Raw genomic sequence first — 13,494 nt, 5'->3', positions numbered from 1 at the left:
AAAGATGAGTGTCAACACCACATAGCACCAGCAGATGGCGCTACCTGTTAATCACTAGAGCTTCAGTCTCTGGACAGGGAAAAGGTGGGAACCAGCTCGAAAGATGGAAGATTTTTATTTTAACTGTCTGGAAAGCAGTCACACATCGCTCATGCAAAACAGTGTGAATTAGGCTGGCTGGTCGGAGTCCAGCTGTAGGTGGGAAGGGGCCCACATCCCAGAAAGAGCTCTATCATTGGTCCGGTTGTCGGCATTTTCAGCAGAGAACCCGAGGACTGAATGGGCCATCGAGCCTGCAGCCCACTCTCACCCTTAAAGGGGGTCCCTTCAGTTCAGAGTTGAGGTGTGTTGATGGGGGATGTCATGTTGCAAGCATATCTTCATGCTGCACATGCTCTGTTGGCTCTGTGGATATAAAGGACCCCGCGCTCCACAGCAGTCAGTCTGGCAGCTTTCCCTAGCACGAAAAGTCATTTCAAATTTTATTGAAAGGTTTTTTAGAAAGAAGGAGAGCCGATGCCTGTGTGAAGGTGACACCATCCTCAGTGCTGTGCTGGCAACAGCATCCGGAGCCATGTCCTGGTCCCAAAAGAGGCAGAGCCAACACTCCATCCCCACTAGGAACTTGCTCTCCGAGAACATAAACAACTCCTGCCACAGAAGAAAAGGGGAGGCACTGCAAAGGTAAGTGATTTTATTTTACACAAAATCTCATCGGATTATGAATGTGGGGTCAGCTGGATACATGCATATCCTGTCTGTGAGATTTCTGGTGTGAGATCTTGCTTCACCTGTATCAAGACTTCAGGAGGGTCCCGCTCCTTTGATACGCTGTCTGTGACATTCCACCTACCTGCAGAGGAGCTGCCTCTTTCTGCAGCATATCTAGCCAGGGTGGGCTGGCCTCTCTCATCAAAAGTCAATGGTCACACATGCATAATGCAAACTATTCAGTGTTAATGCAAGGAATGTGCAAAGGTTGTCTTTAATGAGCACTGATCCCTGCATATACAACACTTGCATTCTTACTGGTACGTGGGTTGGAGGGGGGCGGGGTTGCTCTACTCCAGCCTGTTGGTGGGAAAGCTCTGTCTTCTGCACCCGTGGCTTTCTTACTCCCAGGGCTGATGGTTCCAATTCAATGTAGCTGCCATGGAGAGGGTGGGGAGGTTATGATCATGCAGGGCAATGCTCAGGTACTGGAACTTGAACCAGTCTGATGGAGGGATTTTGAAGGTAACGGTTGATACCTTGAATTCAGCTATGTATTGAATGGTAAGTCAGTGCAGAGAGTGGAGCGCTGGGCAGATGGGTTCTCCATGGCCTATGTTGCTGTGTGGATGGGTTACTGTGGTCTACACTAATTGTAATAAAAGTGGGCAGCCTCTACAGAGCATTTCGGCGACGAGCCATGGCGATTCGCACACTTGCCACCTCCAGGCAGCAGTCTGAATCAGACAGGAGGGGGCAGTGTCCTCGTGCTAGCTGTAGATGAGAGAAAGACATTTCACACCTGTGGCACTTTATATATCCAGAAGCTGTGGACTATGTTAATAATCTGAAGGCAGATGCCATCAAAGGAGGCCGATGTTTACAGAGGTGAATGCCCCAAAGTATCCGCTCCATTTGCTTTAAACCAAAGCCTCTCCTAAACTGAACGGTGTGGGTAGGTCTCCCTAGGAATCATTTCATAGTTGCTTCTCAAATACCTGGGCCCACTTCTTTTAATCCAGTTTTTGATGTCTCCCAAACATGTCAAATTAGGTATCGTTGCTCAGCATTTTTTCCAATAGGCTAAGTTTGACTCTAAATGCGGTAATCAGATAATTTAGGCCCCAAACAAAGGTTTCTGTAAGCTAATAACCTTCATGCATCCCATTTTTGATGGCATCATAAGGAAAGACATGAACCTAGATGGTAAAAGGAGGTCTTGCTGTGCAGAACATGCCCAGCAGATGTTAAATCTCAGAAGGGACAGCCGATCTCTTGTTTTCTAACAGGTGGGAGTTCTAACTTCTAGCCTAATAATAACCAGAGAATTTTCATTAACAGTGCTTTTCAAACCTCTCTGGAAACAGCTTTGCTATAGGTGGTGCATGGATTTAAAGAGTCCTCTGCAGTGTTTGCATCCCAGACATCACAACACTGGCCTAGTGCATGAAAACCAAGAGGTGCAGCTGACTAGTCTCATTGTCTAAGTGCTGTGAAATGCAAAATGTAACATTCTTTCACTTTTACTGGTCCTAAAACATTGGTAACAAAGCTGGAAACAAAGTGAGTTTACCGCTGATCCATGTTTTACTGAGCTTTATTTAAAGCTGCGAGTATTTCCTATTAATTAGTGTGGCCAACACTTCTTGAAGTTTCAAAACTGATAGTATTCCAGGCTGACTGTGGGTTGAATAAGAAGGGTGTTTATGCATTGCACACTACAGCAGGATTTTCCATTTTGCAAGAAATTCCAAAACTTCCACAAAAAAATTGGTCTGAAACAACACAAACAAATATTGAAATTTCCCACAAACTGAAATTCTGGGGGGGAATCATTTTGAATCAATCAAACTGTTCCATTTTGGTAAAACTGAAATGTTTCATTTCAACTTTGACTTTTTATGTTGTTTTATATAAAATACAAAATTTTAAGCAATTGAAACCAAAGGTTGTTTCAAAACAGAAAATGGGAACATTACATTCCGGGATTTTTCCTAAATGAAATGTTGTTAAAATCAACATACTTCTGCAAAATGTTCTGCTTTTAAGGAATTGGCAATTTCCAAAGGAAAAACATTTGTTGGAGAATGTCTGACCGGGGCCAAATTCAGGATTGATTTATAAATAAATGCACCTGCCCTTCCACTGTTTGTTTCTCTTAGACCACTTACTAGCTGTTACCAAGGTGTAAGGGAGTTTCAGCTGGTATAACTTACATACAAGATATAAGAAGGTGTAACTGAAAGTAGGATGGCGATTCTTACCTTGCACCATCTTATACTTTCCCTGGGCCTTTAACCAGCTTAGACTCCTACGCAACTCCCTTAGACTCACACCCACTTGCTAATGTGTAGCTTACAACTCAGCACATGTCTCAAGTTGGCCTACTGCATCTGAGTGTCAGGGAAAGTCTATTTTGCTCCATCCTGAGCTCCCTGTAGACTGACTTATAATCACATGTGAATTTGGCCTTTAGTCTCTGCGGGTCTCACCTGCTAGAAAACAAGAGATCAGCATTTTCTTCCAGAGGTAATATCTCCTGGGCATGTTCTTCACATCAAGACTGTCTAGGCCCACATCTTTCCTTATGATGCCATTGAAACTGGGATTACTGCACGTGACATTTACACTTTGGATGAGGGAGCGCTTTTTTCTGGTGCCCACTGACATTTGGCAGCAACAAAGAGGAGTTAAACAGCACAAGGGAAATGTGTCCACGTGGACTGGGAGACTGAGAGCCAGTTGCCCAGCAGCTAAGCTCTGGCAAGCAGCAGTAGCACACGCCCACACAAAATTCTCACTGCTGGCAAAACCAACAAACAATGGCCAAGGTTTGGGAGGTTTGCAAACAGAGCAAAATGCTTTTCCATCCTGCCTCAACAATTCTGCAGGGAAAAAAAGGGAAGTTGGGCATGGGGCGGAAGGGAGCAGCGCAACTTTTATTCATTGCTGCAAACGTGGTGACATGAACTGACTTTCCACTGGAGAAAATCCCTGGTTTTGCTCAGGGGAGTTTGCAAGTTCGGTGCGAAAGCAGCACAAGGGGTGCTGCAGGGCTATGTGGGGATAGAATGACTGGAATAACAGTGAGTGCAGAAGCTCAGGCAGGAGATGCGTTTAGAGAGAAGCATGTGAGCCCAGGACTGAAAAAATGAAGTGGGGCTCTGGGGCCAGGATTGAGGAGCACAATGGGGAAGCTTGTGCTGGCATGACTTGTTCTGTGGCTACCCTTCAGTCTCCAGGCCTCAGTCGGACACCTGCAACGGGCCTGACATTTGCTTGCCAGAAGATAAAATCTCCTATTAAACTTAGTGGGACTGCTCATGATATTCTCAAATGAAGGCTATACAAATCAAAGCCAAGGAAGCAGGCAGGCCAGGGGGAGCATGGGGAACGTGCCTCTTGGTCCAGCTGGCCAGAGGGAACCCCCGCTGCAGGGTGACTCCTTGTGCAATAATCTGATAGTTGACATGCAAAAGACAAGCTCCAGAGAAATCACTCTCTCCCTCTGCCTCCTTCCCCTTTGCGCTCCTTGATCCATCCCAGAAGAGAAACCCACTATGCTTTTCACAGTGCTGATCAACACCCACGAGTTCTCTGATAGCTGTGCAGCGCTCCAGCTACTGCATTTCCCCTGCCCTTCACTTTTAAGATCTGCCTTTGTTTGCATGATTTAAAAAAAAAAGAAAAATCACAACAGAGGAGGGCACAGGAAACGGGGGAGCTCAGAACCTTGCAGACAGAGAGGAGTGATGCAGATGCATTGGGTCGCAGACACGCACAGAATTAGCAGGGAGAGCAAAGACCATGCAGTTGATAGGGGAGCACAATATCCTTTGCATTTTGCCAAGGAAATGAAGGAGCCTCTTATTTCCCCCAGCCCCTCCCCAGACTGGCCTATTCTGTGCAAAGACGTGGCCCAAACCCCTCCCTCCCCTCGCTGCTTTCACTCTCAGCCACCTTTCCCTTTCCTGTTCATTCAGAACAGATGATGCTCCTGATCACATGTGCACAGCTCCTCTCCCTCCTCCCTTCCCCGGCCCTTTAAGTAGCTTTATTACTCGGAGAATTCATTTGTACTACACACAGCCAGAGAGAGGGAGCAGGCAAGGGAGGGAGATTTAACGGGCAAAAGTAGCACCGTGGTCTGGGGAACCATGGCATCTCTGTCAGAGCCAGCAAAGGCCTGGGATGGCTAGGGGCAGAGGACGTGTGCACTTAAATCCACAGCACAACATAAATGTTCTGTAATGCCAGGAAGGAGGCGGTAGGGAGGGAAGAGCCTGGGATAAGAAGACCCTAATGCTCTGGTGATGGCATGGACCGGACACCCTTCCAGCGACTGTTTTTACCTTCCTCCCAGTTCTGTCTCCACCGGGTCCCCCAAAAGCATGAAGGAGCAAGACTGATGCAGCGCCATTGTTAGCAAGTAAGTTACGCTATTGTTTGTTTGCTTCCCATCTCTCTCTCTCTCTCTCTCTCTCTCTTCTCTGGCTGCTGCCCAGAAGGCAGGAGGACTTCAGTGGACCGGTTCCTAGGTCAGCTAAGCACAAGGATGCTCTACCCAGCCGCATGAGGGAGACAACAGGTAAATAGGTGCTGTCTCGCTGCCAGGGGACTATTGGGGAAGATGGGAGCCGGATTCTGATCTTGGACACGCCATTGTCAGCTTTGACAAGGGTGTTGTGAGAGTAAATTGTGAGGCATTGTATAAGGACCAGAGAGAGAGGAACTGCCCAGCCCTGGGAGCCAATGGAGCGACTCTGAGTTTGCACCTGGGGTTAAAGGTTAAACTGTAAATTTAGGGCATTTACTGTTTCATTTGGGGTTCAAAGAGCAGCTGGAGTTTAGCCTCTGCTTTGTTGTTGTTGTTGTTAAAGTGCATGAGGCTGTTTAGTGCCTGGGGAATCCCAGTTGGTTCTGTGGACGTATGTGACTATGCCACATATCAGGGTGGCCTGTTTGTTGGCTGTCTGAGGTGATTGCCCAGGGCACTCTGACTCCTCCGGCTTGGCTGTTTTCCAGCATGCTGGACTGACCTAACGTCCTAACTTTTATTCCATCTATTTTTCACTCCTTGGTGAACTGAGTGTCATGAGCCGCCTGGGAACCGGCAAAGCTCTAACACTTCTGAGCCGGTTCCCAGCAGAATCATGTCTTAGGGCTAATCACAGGACTGAGTGATCAGCAGTCAGAGCCAGCTTGATTTGTTTGGGGTTGACCCAGGGTGAGACATCAGGGGCCAGGGTCTGAGCTGGCCTTTACTGGGTTAGTTAATTAGTATTATTATTCAATATTTGTATTACTGGAGCTCCTAGGGACCCTGGTTATAAACCAGGACCCCATTGTGCTAGGTGCTGTACATACACAGAACAAAAGGATGGTCCTTCCCCTAAAGAGCTGACAATCTGGCTTCCCAGCTCTGAAATCCTGCTAGCAAACGGAGCCTGCGCCCTAGATAAGGAAATTATTTTGTGCTAGGACTGTAGCGGAATAAGCTTGAGGGTGGGGAGAAGTGAAATTGGATCTTGGCACTAGCTCTCCACCATGAATTGGCCCGTCCAGACAGCTAGGGAGGATCCAAGTAAGTTTCGTGTCATTCAGATAAGCGTGTCTAGAAGCGGGGCAGGCTGTCTAACTTCTGGGGCTCAATTCTCCTCCCCCTCGCCCTGAATTCCATCAGTGATCCCAGTCTCAGAAGTCTTCCAGCCCAGTTGCACAGCCCCAGTAGCTTTGAAGAGTCCAGAGAAGCAGGCAGGATTCTAAGTGCTGATCCAAGCCAAATCTCTGAACCTTTTAACGTTAGAGACAGCCCCTTCCTGTTGATTTAAAGAGCCACCTAGATATTTGCAGTGAAACCTGGGTCCCATCTGCACCTTGACACTTAACCAGCTATGTAACCTTGGACAGGTCACGTCAACTGTCTGTGCCTCGGTTTCCCCCTCTGTGAAACGGGGATAACAATACCATCCTATCTCACTGGGGGGGTGGGGTGGAGGCATTGCTTAGCCAGTTCATCTCTGAAGTCCTCAGAAGGAAGGTACTGTAGAAGTGCTAAGCAGCGGTCATATTATTGTCCGTTTTCCAATCAGGTGCAGGATTATATAATGACTCTTGATTACTATTGGGGATGGGAGAATTGAATAATATATGTGCTCAACAGCAGAAGTATTTGTGCCCTTTGGCCTGGGTTTCCCCATAGCCTGGGTAGGGGAACTCCTTAACCCGGTTCTCTCTTGGGGCATCCAGAGAACATGAACTGCCAGTAACAGAATGATGGTCAGTAACTCATGATGAGCTGGGAGATGGGCATTGGCACTGCCAAAGCAGCCCCCCAAAGACATCAGAAGGGCAACAGGCATTCCCAGAAGTAGATAGTGGGACAAGTATATGGGAAGCGGAGCTGCTCCAGGGAGAGCCCATCCCTGGGGAGAGCCACTTCCTTGGAATAACGCTGGATCAAATAGGCTTATTTTCAGGTTTGGTTTATGGGGAGCCAATCATCAACTGAATATTAGAGAGTCAGTTAAGGATTTCTGAACATCAGCTTATGCATACATCCCTCATCATACAGTGTTTTATTCACACTCTCCACTTAGCTATTTTGTATTAATTACATTCCCCCATCCACCCCTTGCAATATTTACACTCCCACTGAGCCAGTCATTATACCAGGCAATATACACTCCCTGGTCTTTATATTATGGTAACGACATGCTCTCCGGTCATTATTTTATATAAAACAGCACTCGCTCTGTTAATTCACAGGCTGCTTGCAGGGTCATTAGAACAGCTCAGAAAGCATTTCCCAGTCTCTATCTTTTGTAAAAAATACAATTATTTTGTTTTTCATTAAAATGTTAGCTCCTTTCGCTGTATTTTTATTAGAGTAACCTCAGTATATTTGTAATACACCCACAAGTTTGTATTTTACATATGATTTTTCATGCTTTAATTCCTGCTGGAAAAATGCATTCACAGCCCCCTCCTACTCTCCACAAAGCTGGCATAAATAGAAATAAAATAACAGATTTTATTTTTTTAGTTTATTCCATTTTTCAAAAAGCTATCAGTAAAAACAGAATTTTTAACCCCTAGCAATCAAAATCAGATGTTAATTTGTTCTGCCTCATAGAAGAACAATGGTCAGATTCTCTGCTGGTGTGAATGGGCTTGACTCCGTTAAAGCTGATGGAGCTGCAACTGTTTACATCAGCTGCGGATTGGGCCCCTAGTCTAATTAGGCAGAGGCCATTATTGGTGTAAAATTTTCTGAAGCAGTTCTGGTGAAACAGACCTATCTAATTTAGTGGGTATGAGATGCTGTAGAAAGCTCTATAGAAATTACTCCAAAAATCTGTAGGGTTTCATAGAAAATGATTACAAGTTTCATTGAGCAACTAAAGTTGTCTATAGTAAGAGAATAACTCAATTCAATTCTATATAGGATAGTTCAGAAAACCTTTCTGCCATTGAATCACTGTTTGGTCTTGGGCCAGGCATTCTGTGCCTCCATTTTAGCCATCTGGGACGTTGGTTCAGTATTGACTTAAGAGTAAGCGTCACCTATTCAACAATCAACACTGCTTCCCATGGCAACGTGGGCAATTTCCGTGACCATGTGCACTTGGAATTCCCTTGCTCTCCCATACCAAGACCAATCAGTCCTGACCCTGCTTGCAGGTGAGAGCCAAGGGGCTCGTTGCAGAAGATGGTGTGAATACAGATCATTAGCTAGAGCTGTATTTGTACAACACTGAAATCCATTGGGCATTCTGTATGAAGATAATATATGATCAGCTGAAGTTATGTGATCAATTGTTCTTCATGTTCACTGAAGGTAGGACAAGGAGTAATGGGCTTAATCTGCAGCAAAGGGGATTTAGGTTAGATATTAGAGAAAGCTTTCTAACTCTCAGGGTAGTTAAGCTCTGGAATAGGCTTCCAAGGGAGGTTGCAGAATCTGCATCATCTGGAGGTTTCTAAGAACAGGTTGGACAAACACCTGTCAGGGATGGTCTAGGTTTATGTGGTCCTGACTCAGCACAGGAGAGAGGTCCCTTCTCCATGAGGTACAGGAGATGTTGCCTTGATTTTTCAAAACACTTTTCAGCCATACAAGAAACTGTGGGGCTTTTATTTAGTGGAAGGAAAGGAGAGAGGGCCAGTGTTCAAGGCACTACCCTCAAATTTGGGAGTCCTGGGTTCAAGTCCTTGCTCTGACACAGGCCTCCTGTGTGACCTTGGGCAAGTCCTTTAGCTTCTCTGTGCCTCAGTTCCCCCTCTGTCAAATGAGATGTATAGCATTTCCCAGCCTCACAGGGGTATTGGGAGGATAAATGCTTTGAAATGGTGAGGTGCTCAAACACTATGGCAACGGGGCCATATTGGAACCTGACTGAGGACAAAAGAGCTCTGGAATATTAGCATGCTGATCATCCAGTGTTGGGCAAGGGCTAGACAGACAGGAAGCATTCCGACAAAGAAGTGTAACTACCCATAAACCTTGTCTCTCCCCATATTCTGCCAACTTTCTGCCCAGAGAAATTTCCTTACCACCCATTTTCTGAAAGCCCGAACAGCCTGTGTTACAATATTCCTAAGCATAACAAACTCTGAGCAGACAAGCAGTCATCAACCTGGCTCTGTAACAAGCAGCAAAGCCATCTCACTTCCTTTGGTAGCTGGCCAACTAATCCTCAATCAGCCCCCTTTTTGTTTCCGTGGGTAGGTCTCTCCTGCAGCCCCAGAGGAATTTCATTGTAAGTCGGCACTCAGTTTTGTCAATGTGTTAGAAAAGTGATCCTGCCAAGCTAATGAAAACTCAGAGGAAATGAAAGGAACCTTGATACTTTGGTGCTGGGTGAGATTACACTTTGAAAAGGAATTATTGGGCGGGAGAGGAGAGAGAGAGAAGGTAATTCAGCTTCTATGCTTTGAACCGCATGTTTATCACTGAAGTGCTGTCAGTTTCCCTCCTATATGTTTTTTTCTTCAATGTTTTGCCTTGTCTATTAATAACACAGTACTCTTACACAGTATTTTTCATCCATAGATCTCAAAGCACTGTACAAAGGAAGCAGGTCTCATTAGCTCCATTTTACAGATAGGGAAATGGAAGCATAGGGAAAAGGATTGATTTGCCCAAGGTCGGTCAGGTCAGTCTGTTTCTCCCATGTACTTTCACTTAGGTGCCACAGACAGATTCACCCTCATGAAGTACAGGCAATAAATGAAATAAGTAAATGGAAAGCTACCTTCTTTCAGGGAAATAAAGCCCCATTTGGCAATAATCATCTCTCTAGCATGCATCCACTACCCAATAGATTTGCAAGGGCCATCCCTCCCTAATGGCATTCCTCCATTCCACCCTGGCTTCTGCTCAGTTTGCCTTCTCTGAACTCTTCTGTTTCAATCCATTTGCCTGCAAATCTGTCTGTTATCTGTTCCTGATGATAGGGATCCACCTCTATGGGCCTCCTTCAGTCAGGTACTTTAATTCGATGGCTGTGATGTAACAAGAAGGGACTCTGCATCTCAGTGGGGTCTATGGATTGAGGGCTATGGCTGCATTTGATGTGGCACAGGCAGAGGGGCAGCAAAAGAACAGCTCTTTCAGTAATAATCATTCTATCAGAGTGTTTATCCAGCAATCTATTACTGTACCTGACTGGCTGCTTGTCCCTCTGCCCTGGCCTCTCTCTCAGACTCCATTCCTGTATTGTTATTGTGCTGCCTAGCTTCTACAGCTTTGAAGTGATCGAATTTAGAAAGAGGCATAGCGGAGACAGGTGCAGCATCCACACAGCTCTGCTGGTACACCACAGTCCTGACCTGCAGAACCCCTTGACATTCCAGTCTGGGGCTCCACACGGCTCTGCTAATGCATGTCAATCCAAACTTGCAGAACCAGCCCTCAGCTCCCACGCAGCTACCAGTGCGTCTCAGTCCTGATCTACATTGCAGCTCCCCAGCCCACTATTCCAAACCCCTCTGGAACAGAGATTGGCAGTTCTGCTCCCTAAGGGGTGGTAGTTTTATAAATATAAACATCTTATTCTTAGTGGACAGACGGTTCACATGGCTGTGGAAAGTTTTGAATGATGTGTTTCTGTTAAGGAAAAACCAATTTGGCTTACCATTGTAATAAGGTGAGAAAAGGGATTTGTTTAGATTTTCCTTCTGTTTTTATGATTCTCTGGATTCTCACACAATACATTGCCAGATTATTAATAATAATAATAATAAATAATAAATACTAATATTATACAAATAATTCCCACAGTGCCTAAAGGCACCAGCCATGATTAAGATCCCACCATGCTAGCACTGTACAAACACCCAGTAAGGAACAGTCCCGAAAGGTTATGAGTCCAACTGCGAAGACAGAAGAAAGGGTGGAAGAAAGGAAGAGGTATAATCCCCACTTTATAAAGAGGGAACTGAGGCACAAAGAGATTAAGTGATTTAACCAAGGTCACGTAGGAAGCCTCTGGCAGAGGTAAAAATTGAACCTAGCTCTCCTGAGTCCTGACTCTTTTTGCCTTAACCATCCTTCCCCTCCAAGAAAAATGTCAAAACCTGGCCCTATTGAAGTTAATGATGAAATCCCCATTGCCATTAATGAAATCTGAATTTGACATTAAGTCTTTACACACACAAAAAATTAACCCTGCTAAGAAAACAGAAATCCGCTTTTGACTTTTTGGGGGTGTTTGTTTCGGGGGGTGCAAGAGGTACATCGACTCTGTATGGAAGCAGCCATGGAAAAATGATGCCCTCTGAAGTTCAGCTAAAATCCATCTCATTTTATTTCAGCAAATCTAAGATCCTTTCCCTTAGTGCCCCCTCCTCTCCTCAAGTCTGGCATCTGTGCAAAAGCTGAGCGATACTGAGAAGCCTGATAAAAGGCCTCTTTGCTGAACTGATAATGCACCGACTCTCATCTCCTTTTGCAGCAGCTTCGGCAGCCTGTCTAAAAGGAGCATGTGGCTTTGTACGAAAGTGACATTTTTATTACCCTGGCCTTGTTTAACCAAGGTCAGTAAGTGCCAGTGAAACATAGTGGTACCTGGGACTGAATCTACTCCTAGAGAGAGAGCAGTGCTTCACAAACTGAAGGCTAATTCTCCCTTGCCCGCTTGCACTCAATTACCATTAACCAGGGGGGATGTGTGTGCATGGTGAGGGTAGTTATGTCTGTGGAATAAAGGAGGAATTCAAACTTACATCTGTACCGTTCTCCCTTTTTGCTATATGTTTTGTCGACAAATGGGCAATTTCAAACCTCTGTGGTCAGGGGAGGTTCCCTACAAGACTTACAATTATATTTGCCTAGTTTTATAAATAGAAGTAGCATTAATCCCCCATTTTACAGATGGGAACTGAGCCAGAGTCAGGAATAGAACCCAGGTTGGTCTCTTGACTCCTAACCCTGTGCTCTAACTGCTAGATCATGCTTCTTCCTTTAAGAAGAGGAATTAATCTTCTACATGAAGAGGACTGTGATCGATTACTTGTATCACTCAGCTAGAAGAGACTTAAACTGCAACTGAGGAAATGAAGATTAAATATTAGGACAAATTCTAATTACAATGAAATGGGCAGTACAGTTCACCTGCAACAGGCAACACTTCTGCTTTGAGGGCTCTGTTTTAAGTATCCCCAAGATTTCCCGAACAATTTCACTTGACCTGTAGTTAAAGACCAGCTGTCTTAGCAACCAGTTTTTGCCAGTCCCCTGGGTGCTTTTGCTTATGGCAGGTTTCAATGTCCTTTCATTAACAGCTAGTCTCTCCAGGCTGTTTTTCATGAGACAGGGTTGCAGGGATTTTTGATTTCTTACCAGGTTTTGATCTTTTCCTGTCTTGCATTGTATAGAATCTGATCACTCATATCTGTGAGTCTTGGACTATACTGTGCTCTCTTTCAGTGTCACTGACAGCAGAATTTCACTTCACATACCTTTAACAACTAAAAGTATTGTCTTTAGTACAGATTCTTTTTTGACTGAAATCATGCACAAATTTGCCTACAAATATGGACACTTTTTTTTCCTTTCCACACCCCTCAAGCAACTAGAACCTGTGAATTTCAATAATTAGGTTTTTAGATGAATAAAAAAAAAGAGGGCAAGCAAAGAAAGAATAAAGGGAAAGTCTCTATCCAGTGTGTTTCCTCTGCACCTATCTCCGCTGCACTGAACCTCTGTTTCTATGCAGATTCTCCACAGACGTGCACCTGGCACTGGCATTTACAAGGGGAGGGTAAATGGACCCTGCTATTCTGACACCCACACTGGGCACAGATATCAAGGGACACGCATTATGCAAGGCGGCAGAGAATCAGACCTGACATTGCAAGAGAGTTAAAGAGGCAGTACACAGAAAACATTAGGCTAATAGCTACATAGCTCACTCTGCCACCAGTCATCACTACCCAGTCCCCCTCCCTCCAGAACAGAAAGTCAAAACACTATTTCTCCCTTGTCCCTATCAGCTGCCAACCCCCTACTGCTCCCATCTCACTCACACCACAGCTTTCCCCCCCCCCCCCAAAGGTCATATCAATCCCTGCACTCGGGGGCTGTCACCAGGCAGGCTATGAAATGCTGGGTATTCTGATGCTTCAGTGCTGGGAGGGAAGGAGAGTTTGGTAAATGATGGCAGAGGAGAAGTTGGGTCCAGCTGCTGACTGGCTATAGCTGCAATAAGAGTATTTATCTTCTACCCCTTTGCAGAGGGGGACACTTGGTGGCAGTAACATCTCCCTTTCATGTGCCTC

General features: G+C 45.4%; 1 protein-coding gene across 1 annotated transcript in view; it reads left to right on the top strand.

The window, feature by feature from the left end:
- Nucleotides 1-13,494, top strand: part of KCNJ5 (potassium inwardly rectifying channel subfamily J member 5) — an 87,929-nt gene that overhangs the window by 42,137 nt on the left and 32,298 nt on the right. The window contains exons 3-4 of the mRNA XM_044996921.1: nucleotides 493-684; nucleotides 4,969-5,140. The gene's annotated coding sequence lies outside the window, so the exon portion shown is untranslated. The remainder of the gene's footprint in view (nucleotides 1-492; nucleotides 685-4,968; nucleotides 5,141-13,494) is intronic.

This window comes from Mauremys mutica, chromosome 22, assembly GCF_020497125.1.
Source record: "Mauremys mutica isolate MM-2020 ecotype Southern chromosome 22, ASM2049712v1, whole genome shotgun sequence".
Lineage (NCBI taxonomy): Eukaryota > Metazoa > Chordata > Testudines > Geoemydidae > Mauremys > Mauremys mutica.
Note: the sequence above shows the minus strand (reverse complement) of the source record. Positions and strands in the feature narration are given on the sequence as shown.